This window comes from Mesocricetus auratus, unplaced genomic scaffold, assembly GCF_017639785.1.
Source record: "Mesocricetus auratus isolate SY011 unplaced genomic scaffold, BCM_Maur_2.0 Super-Scaffold_2245, whole genome shotgun sequence".
NCBI lineage: Eukaryota > Metazoa > Chordata > Mammalia > Rodentia > Cricetidae > Mesocricetus > Mesocricetus auratus.
Window position 1 is genome coordinate 41,809,427 of NW_024429180.1, and position 10,667 is coordinate 41,820,093.

Sequence of the window (10,667 nt, forward strand, 5' to 3'; positions counted from 1 at the left end):
TGCTGGAATTCATCACAGGGCTCTGTTAGGCAAGTGTTCACTAAAAGCTATATCCTCCCCGGCCCTTTCTTGCTTTATTTTGCAATAGGGTCTTGCTAAGCTGCCCAAGGGAGCCTTGAACTTGCAGCCAATGCCCTTGCCTCAGCCTTCCCAGTAGCTGAGGCTGCAGGTTTTTGCCATTAGTCCCAGCTGTGTCTTGCAAGAAAACGTGTGATATGATGCCCACAAGCCAAAAGTCACCTCAAGGGACGCAGGAGAGATTTGTCCCAGCTATTTCCCCAGTCTCTGCATCACTGCAGCCTGCACACATTAGTACACTCTGACATTTAGATGAAGACAAGCAGGCGGCTTGGAGGGATGGAGGCTAAAGTTAACTTGTAAATTAACCTCTCCTTCTGTAAGGCAAAGGACACAGTCAACAAGACAAAACGGTGGCCCACAGAATGGGAAAAATATTCACCAACCCCACATCTGATAGAGGGCTGATTTCCAAAATACACAAAGAACTCAAGAAGCTAGTCACCAAAACACCAAATAATGCGATTAAAAAGTGGGGTACAGAGCTAAATAGAGAATTCTCAATAGATGAATCTAAAATGGCTGAAAGACACATAAGAAAGTGCTCAACATCCTTAGCCATCAGGGCAATGAAAATCAAAACAACTCTGAAATACTCCTGTCAGAATGACTAAAATCAAAAACACCGAAGACAATTTATGCTGGAGAGGATGTGGAGAGAGGGGAACACTCCTCCACTACTGGTAGGAGTGCCAACTCGTACACCCACTTTGGAAATCAGTATGGAGATTCCTCAGGAAAATGGGAATCAGTCTACCACAAGACCCAGCAGTTCCACTCTTAGGCATATACCCAAAAGACACCCATTCATACAACAAGGATGTCTGTTCCACTATGTTCATAGCAGCATTATTTGTAATAGCCAGAACTTGGAAGCAACCTAGATGCCCATCAACTGAAGAGTGGATAGAGAAAATGTGGTACATTTACACAATGGAGTACTACCCAGCAGAAAAAATCAATGGAATCTTGAAATTCGTAGGCAAATGGATGGAACTAGAAGAAACCATCCTGAGTGAGGTAACCCAGTCACAAAAAGACAAAAATGGTATGTACTCGCCCATATAAGGATTTTAGACCCAGAGCAAAAGAGTAGCAGCCTACAAGCCATACTGCCAGAGAAGCTAGGAAACAAAGAGGACCCTAAGAGAGACATACATGCCCCCCCCCAGAGAAGGGGAAAGAGACAAGATCTCCTGAGCTAATTGGGAGTATGGGAGAAGAGGAGGGGAGAGGAGGATAGGAGAGAGCAAAAAGATCCAGTCAGAGGAAAAATAGAGGAGAACAAGAAAAGAGATACCATAATAGAGGGAGCCATTATAGGTTTATAGAGAAATCTGGCAATAGGGAAATGTCCAGAGTTCTACATGGTTGACCCCAACTAACAATCTAAGCAATAGTCTGAGAGACTACCTTAAATGCCCTTCCCCTATAATGACATTGATGACTACCTTACATGCCATCCTAGAGCCTTCATCCAGTAGTTGATAGAAGCAGAAGCAGACACTCACAGCTAAACACTGATCTGAACTCTGGAATCCAGTTGCAGAGAGGATGGAATGATGAGCAAAGTGGTCAAGACTAGGCTGTTGAAACTCACAGAAACAGCTGATCTGAACAAGGTGCTGCTCATGGACCCCAGATGGATACCTGGGAAACCAGCACAGGACTGTTCCAGACCCCCTGAACGAGGATGTCAGTTTGGAGATCTGGTTGGTCTATGGGGCCTCCGGTATTTATCCCTAGTACACGAAAGGACTTTGGGAGCCCAATCCACACAAAGGGATACTCTCTCAGCCTAGACACACAGGGAAGGGTCTAGGCCCTGCTCCAAATGATATGACAGACTTTGAAGATCCCCCTGGGGAGCAGAAAAGGGAGGAGATAGGAGGTCAATGGGGGGCAGGGGAGGAGGAGAGGGAGAAGGACCAGGGATTGGCATGTAAAAGAAGTTTGTTTCTAATTTAAACAAATATTTTTTAAAAAGAAAGAAAATTAACCTCTCCAAGTGGTCCCACATAAATTCTAAAAGACTCCAAGTTGGATGAGCTAAAGGGAAGAAACCCTGCTCTGATGATCCCAAAAGAAAGATCATAAACAAGTCCCTAGTATTTCTCTTTGGAACACAGCATTTCATTTTCTGAGGTATACGTACCAGTAACACAGTTTTGGGTTTTTTGGGTTTTGGGGTTTTTTGTTTGTTTGTTTTTGTTTTGTTTTATAGGTTTTATTTGTTTTGGGGTTTTTTGTTTTTGTTTTGTTCGTTTGTTTATGTTGCCAATTTGAAAATGTTCTCTCTGAATTGACTCCAAACAGCCTGGGCAGCAGGAAGTGGGAAAGAGAAAACAAATAGAACCCAGGAGGCATCTCACCAGAACAGGGAGGGACACTCTGGAAAAAAGCATGGGAAGTCAGCAACTTAGCTGATTCTCACACATATGCGTGCGTGCGCGAGCACACACACACACACACACACACACACTTATGCACATCTGCGTGCACACGCGCCCCCCCAATCCTGAGAGTGGTACTGTCTCTAGAACTCTCCATTGTGGAGCCCACACAGACCTTATTTCTGTGAAGTCAGTTGACTTCTAAGATATCAAATTCTGCTGGATATGGTGGTTTACAGCTGTCATCCTTGGGAAGCTGAGGCAGGAGCATTGCCGTGATTCTAAGGGTCACCTGGAACACATAGTGAATTTTGGGCCAGCCTACATTACAAAATGAAACCCTGAAAAGTAAAACCCTCAGATTCCTCTCTGATTATTTTTTAGAATATTTTTCTTTACTCTTTGACAATTTCATGTATGTATATTCTGATCATATCCAACTCCCCCATCCCCTATCCACTCTGAAACATCTCCAACTCATCCCATTCCTACCTTCATGCCCTGAGTCCAAATAGTGCCACACTGTGGGTGTGGGATCATCCCCCAGAGCAAGAACAGCCTACCATCAGCCATCCCCTCGCCCTTGGCAGCCATAAATTGCAGGAGCTCCTCATCTAGGGTAGAACTCGAAAGACCCTCTCCCATCTATGCTGGAGAGCTAACTGGATCCATCCTCTGCAGGTGATCACAGCTCATGTGAGCTCGTGGATTCGTCTGCCACATCCTGCCCAGAGAGCAGCATTGTACAGCATCACTCCCCAACTTGTGGCCCATGCATTCTTCCACAACTTTTATGTGATGTTCCCAGAGCCTTGGAAAGTTCATGTGAATGTGCCACGCAGCTAGTCACTCAGCAGTCACTTATTTTCAGCATTGTTATGAGTCTCTGGGATCCATTATGAGCCAGCACTGACTGTTGCCTACTGGAAAAAGAAGCTCCTAAGATGGGAGGTGATGGTACACACCTTGAGGCCAACCTGTTCTACAAAGTGGGTTCCAGAACAGCCAGGGCTACAGGGAGAAACCCTGTCTAGAAGAAGAAGAAAGAGAAAGAGAAGAAGAAAAGCTTCTTTGACTAGGGTTGAGATCAGCACTAATCTATGGATAAATACAAATATTTAGAAGGCAGTTAGATAACATGTCTATTTGGCAAGACAATGGTAATAGGTTCCCCCACCAGGGCCTATGACTTCACCAGACATGATTTTTGACCAGGTTTACAGTGCCAGCCACTAATTTCCTTCCTGTAGAGTAGACCTCCAATTAGAGAGCCGTTTGTTACACCAAGTATGGTGATGTCACCGTTGTTCCAGTGGACACATGTTCCCTGGCAGGCTATTGTCTGATTATCATCTTTGTGGTTTTGTCCCTCTGTCCTGTCTGGTCACCATCATGATGCCAATCCTCACCTATTCTAGTTTATTAGTCCCTACTCACTTCACAGACCTCATTCCTCACACATATCCTAGAACCACCCAGACTCTGATGTTCTAGCCTTGTCAACTTTACTATTCAGCTGCCCCTAATGCCACCTAGTGTCTACTGTTTGCTCAGTGCTGATACATACACATGGTATGTCACTGTTCTTATAAGTTCCATACTGTGATCTCCATGGGCCACACTTCACCAGCCCCCACCAATCTCCAGCCTCTGGTGGCAGCAGATGAATTATTCTTTTTCTTTATCGACACCACCAGATGTCATACTAGAGTTTAAATTTTCATGTCCAAAATGGAGCCAATGTGCTCTCCCTCTACCCAGCTGTTTGTGTTTCATGTTGCGGGGGAGTGACGCACCATGGCCTCTTTCTCCCTCACATCAATCCCCAAAGATGCTTGTTTGGATCGCCCGTGCTGTTCCCAAATCTGCTCACTCCACCCCACCTTCATCCTTACAGTTTGTATTTAACCACCATCATCTTGCACATGGACCACTTGCAAGAGCCTCCTAAAAACCTTCCCCTTTGGGACGGGAGTGGTGGTTCAGTAGTTTCAAGTGTTTGCTGTGCTCCTAGAGGACCCAAGTTTGTTTCCAGCACCCATGTCAGATGATATGTAACTGCCTGTTCCTCAAGCTGGGGGTGGGGGGTGGGCGGAGTCAAGCTTAGGGCACTAGCTTGCATGTGCACACACCTATACACAGACATACACGTATACACACAATTCAATCTACACACAATTCAATCTTTAGAAAAATTTCCCCCCTCTCTCTTGTTCCCTTCCAGTTTGATGAATCTATCCCACAGTAAACAAAAGGATGTTTTTTTCTTTAATTCAGTCTTGAGTGTGCTATCTCAAACCCCTAAATAGCTTCCTAATGCCAAGATAAAATGTTTTAATATTTTAAAAGTTTTATTTAAGCCAGGCGTTGGTGGCTCACACCTTTAATCCCAGAACTCGGGAGGCAGAGGCAGGAGGATCTCTGTGAGTTCGAGACCAGCCTGGTCTATAGAGTGAGTTCCAGGACAGTCTCCAAAACAATACAGAGAAACCCTGTCTCGAAAAATCCAAAAAATAAAAATAAAAAATAACAAATGTTTTATTTATTTGTACGTGGGTGGTGAGTAATGTACTTATGAGCAGTGGCACAAGCGTGCCATTGTTTGAGGGGAGGTTAGAGGACAACTTTTGGGAGCCAATTCTCTCCTACTCTTACATGGGCTCTGGGGCTTGAACTCAGGTCTCTGGGTTTGCACTCCAAGAGCTTTACCAGCGTTTCACTGTCTCCTAGATTTGTTTAGGAATAATGGGGGGCGGGGCTACCACAAATAGGAAGGGATCCAACAGGAACATGCCCTTTTAAAAATCTTATTTATTTTATTTTTGTGTATGCATACATGTGAGGTGTATCTCTGTGTGGTATAAGTACATGTATGTGTATGGGTACACATGTGTGTGTGCAGGTCAGAGGAACAGTGACCTCCTGTATCATGCTCTGTCTTGTTCCTTTGGGGAAGACTCTCTCCCTGAACCTGGACCTGTGTTTTCCTGCTAGACTGTCAGCCAGCAAGTCCCACTCGTGTCTCTGCCTCCCTCAGTGCTGGGGACATGGGCATGTATGTGACCATACTTGACTTTTGTATGGGTTCTGGGATCCAAACTCCAGTCCTCAAACATTTCACTAGCTAAAGCCTTACCATGATCCAGAAGACCTGTCAACTGAGGTCACTCCTCTCTCTTCAACCTCATCTCTGGTTGCTATTTCTTCTTTTCTCTAGAAGCTAGCTTCTCTTTCAAATATCAAACACTTCAGCGACCTCATGCTCTTAGACTATGCAGTCTCTCGATATTCCCATCCCCACCAGTTCCCAGCATCGATTCTTCTCCCTTAGTTGTTACCCGTTTTCCTCCCCCAGTGCCTACTAGATAGTGCACAATCTTAGAGTCCGCGGTACATTGTGACACACTGTTTAGCCCACTTGCAATGGCCTCCTTCTTTTGTGACTTACTTCTCAGTGACCGTCTTTTCTGATATTTGACAAGGTTTCTCACAACCAGGAGCCACACATCATCGCTAGGGGCATGGCCCCATTCAGATCGCAGCACCCAAGCTGAAGGTGAAGTTGGATTCTAACAATGAGCTTGTACTGGGTCCACTAGCCGGGTGGAGGCGATGGTAAGTCTATGGGGGAGGTGATTATCTGATCCAACTCTCCAGGAGCCCCCAGTATTGCTTCTGTGTTGTTCTCTACCGTTGTTCAGGAGCCATAGTCTACTAATATGTGCTTGACCTTATAGTGGCCCGATATATGCCATGTTAACAGAACGTTCTCAGAGAAAGCAACCTGCTACCCCACCCCTTCTCCCCCACAGCTGTTCTCTGCAAGCATGGGTTCAGGTTATATGAATGGAGCAAGTTCCTGCATTGTCCACCCCGAGTACTCACTCTCTCCTCAATGTCAACGTGTCTCTGATGCGTGTCACCATGTGCTCCCTCCAATCCCTCTCTCCCCAAAGTCACCCTGTCGCTTGCTGTGGGTCCATTGTCTCCTCCCAGAGTCTAATTATAGCCCAGGCTAGCCAAGGATGAGCGAACTGCTGTTGCTTTGCCCTCTAACTCCCTTCATCTGTGCTCCTGCCTCTTTCGTCTTATCCTCTCTGCTAGAGTTCTTAAACGAATTGCTGCATGTCCAGCCTTCATCGCCTCCTGCCCACCCACTTACTGTCTTATTCACTCAATAGTTAATGCGTGCCTCCAGTTCAGAACTTAGAACATTGCAAAAGATGTACAGTGAGCCATTGTCCTTTCGCCAGTCTCCCCAGAGGTGGCCCCCATGGCCAGCTCCTTCCTTAGTCTCCATAGATCGCATGCATATACACTTATTGGAATTTTTATTCAAATGGAGGCATCTATACACGTTGTCTATTCTTGGGCTTTTTTTTTTCTTCACTTAAAATATTTTGGAGCTTTTCCCTGCGTCAGTATATCCCAAGATGCCTCATTCTTCTAAAGAGATGCCAGGATCCCACTGTGAGGACATGTCATCATCACTTCTCTCCGAACATTAAGGATCTTTCTATCGTCTGTTCTAACAAACATGCTGCGGTGAACAGTCTTCCACATGTGTGCGTTCCCACCCCTGTGAGTGCTTTTGCAGGATAAGATCCACAGAATGAAATTGCATTTTACATTTTGAAATCAAATTGTTCTCCACAGAAGTCAAACCATCTCATCTACCCACAGCAAGACATAGGAGGGCCTTGTTTCCCCTCCTACTATGTAAGAGATTTGTCTAACAACTGTTTGTTGTTAGGTGAAGAGTATACTTTAATTTTTTTTAGATTTCATAGTTTTATTGTATTTACCCTATCCTTTCCTGAAAACTCCTCCTGTACCCCCACATCCCTCTCTCAAACTCATGTCGTCTTCCTACAATTTTATAAGTGTGTATGCATGGGTATGTATCCCAGAACCTGTGGCTAGAGAGGTCATAGACCCTTGATTCCATTTTGCTAAACTGATGCTAAACCCAACTTTCTTCTAAATGCGTATCCTTACCCATAGATTAGTGCGGCTCTCGCCCCCCCCCCATCAAAGACAGAGGCTACTTCAGAGAAACACAGCGAGCCACAGCACAGGGAATTAATGACTGTGGGGAGCATGCCCCAAAAGCACATCTACAGTATGTCCTCTATCCAGTGTTGGGAGAGCATCATAGAAGAAGAGGTGGAAAGACCAAAGGCCGGGGAGGCTCGTTGTGAAATGGCATCGTGTGAACACGACAGGGATATCTCTCCTGAACTCCCAACAAGGTTGCCTGCCCAAGGCTACCCCGGTCAGCCTCCCACCATGGATGCCATGGATGGGAAGGGCTCACAAGGCCCTACCTCTACTTTAAAAGCTACAGGCAGTTGGTGTCTGCTGGGGGAGGGGGATTCAGTTGTCCTCATGAACAAGTCCCTGATAGGTTGGTTACCCACAGCCAGATGGTCAGCTCTGCACTCAAATCCACATGGGTACCACAAAACGCACACTTTCAACCTGTATTTGTTTTTATGGATGTACTCAGCACTCTTCTTATTCCTCAGCCTTTGCGTTTCTCCCTCTGTAAATCATCTGTTCCTACCTTTTGCCTGGTTGGAGATGGTCTTTTAACAAGCCTAGGACCGCCCTATATGAGAAAAATCCATTCCTTGTCTATGATATTAGTTGCACATATTTTTAGCCACTGTGTAACCTTCTGTAATACATGTTACATGCCCAGTAAAACAGAGGCAACTACTGTACTATCGGTTTCCCCTGCCTCCTGATGGCAAACATCCAAACCTTTCTTGGCCCTCATGCTTTTCAGCATTTGACTCTGCCAATCCATCTTGTGAATAATTTCTTTCAGCTGTGTGCACTTCTGTATCAAGACTCACCTCCAGCTTCGCTGTTGCATCTCTTTTGTTTCCCTGAAATTCCTGGGACAGAACCCTTGGGAAAAGCACTCTGCTCACCCTTGTTCCACAGAGACCAGGAGAAGTCCAGCTGGATCACACTTACCTGTCACCATTAGTGGGCTGTGCAGACAAGGGTGTTACACACATCTAGGGGTGTGCAGACAAGGGTGTCACACATCTAGGGGTGTGCAGACAAGGGTGTTACACACATCAGGGGGTGTGCAGACAAGGGTGTTACACACATCAGGGGGTGTGCAGACAAGAGTGTCACACATCTAGGGGTGTGCAGACAAGGGTGTTACACACATCTAGGGGTGTGCAGACAGGGGTGTTACACACATCAGGGGTGTGCAGACAAGGGTGTCACACATCTGGGGGTGTGCAGACAAGGGTGTTACACACATCAGGGGGTGTGCAGAGAAGGGTGTTACACACATCAGGGGGTGTGCAGAGAAGGGTGTTACACACATCAGGGGTGTGCAGACAAGGGTGTTACACACATCAGGGGTGTGCAGACAAGGGTGTCACACATCTGGGGGTGTGCAGACAAGGGTGTTACACACATCAGGGGGTGTGCAGAGAAGGGTGTTACACACATCAGGGGGTGTGCAGAGAAGGGTGTTACACACATCAGGGGTGTGCAGACAAGGGTGTTACACACATCAGGGGTGTGCAGACAAGGGTGTCACACATCTGGGGGTGTGCAGACAAGGGTGTCACACATCTGGGGGTGTGCAGACAAGGGTGTTACACACATCAGGGGGTGTGCAGAGAAGGTGTTACACACATCAGGGGTGTGCAGACAAGGGTGTTACACACATCTAGGGGTGTGCAGACAAGGGTGTCACACATCTAGGGGTGTGCAGACAAGGGTGTCACACATCTGGGGGTGTGCAGACAAGGGTGTTACACACATCAGGGGGTGTGCAGAGAAGGGTGTTACACACATCAGGGGTGTGCAGACAGGGGTGTTACACACATCAGGGGTGTGCAGACAAGGGTGTCACACATCTAGGGGTGTGCAGACAAGGGTGTTACACACATCAGGGGGTGTGCAGACAAGGGTGTCACACATCTAGGGGTGTGCAGACAAGGGTGTTACACACATCAGGGGGTGTGCAGACAAGAGTGTCACACATCTAGGGGTGTGCAGACAAGGGTGTTACACACATCTAGGGGTGTGCAGACAAAGTGTCATAGGCTAGTTGCTAGACTCTTTTTGCTTCCCATCAAACTTAAGAATCTAAAAACTGCCCCTCCCACCCTCCACCCTGCACCCTGAGGTTTCTGCTACTCTTGTGGTCCTGTAGGTCTGAAACTGTCTCAGGGAACCTCATTTCTCCCAGGCACCAACTCTCGCTCACTCCTCACCCCCAGTGAGAATTAAGGAACCCTGGCTTCCAATGAGGTACCACAAAAGAAGGCGCATTCTTCAAAGGTGGAGGAAAAAAGGGATGTGCCTCTGCGGAAAGTATGCCCAGCACAAAACCAGGGAGCACTGGCCAGTGCCTGTGATCCCAGCTCTCTGCAGATGGTGGCAGGAGAATTCAAAGTTTAAGGTCATCTTCAGCTACACATGGAGTTCTATGAGCTACATGTGAGTGTCAAAAAAAAAAAAAAGTGAAACATCTTCTCTGTTCACTTAATGATGCTATGTATGTGTGTATGATACCTACCCACGTTACCGTTGTTCCTTTAGACACAACCCATTAGTGTCTTGGAGAAGTTTGCCGCTGTTTCTATTTCATTGTTGTCGGCTTGACTGTAGGCATTTTCATTCCAGACTCCCCCATGTCTTCTGCTGCAGGCTCCTTCCGCTTGGGTTTCACTGTTGCTGCAACTTAAGACCCTCCCCCAGAGAATCGAGTAGCAAAAGACCAGCTCCAAGACTCTGTTCCAAGCTCTGGTTTCAGCAGAGTTCAGCAATGGCCCCGCCCCCGCCCCAGTGGAAAAGTGTCCTAACGTTGGCGCTTAAGCCAAGTCCCCTACCTCCTGGTGCCATCCTGCTCTCCTCTCAATCCCCTCCCATCAGCACCCTCAAGAAACAACCTCCAGTCAGTGTCACGGGCAAAGCCCCCTGATGCGCTAAGAAATCCTTGGGTGGGCGGCTAATTGCCCCCGACAAGCCAGCATTTGGGGGAGGGGGAGTTTCCCAGACTCGACATCCTTATTCTAAAGGATGCACCCATCCTTACACACCCAGACCTATCTGAACTTTATTGGGGCCTTTGGACTGGAGGGAGTGAGGACTGGGCACTTCGGAGAATGCAGGACAAGCTGAGTAGGCTGCTTCCAGGGTGGAGGGAGATGGGAG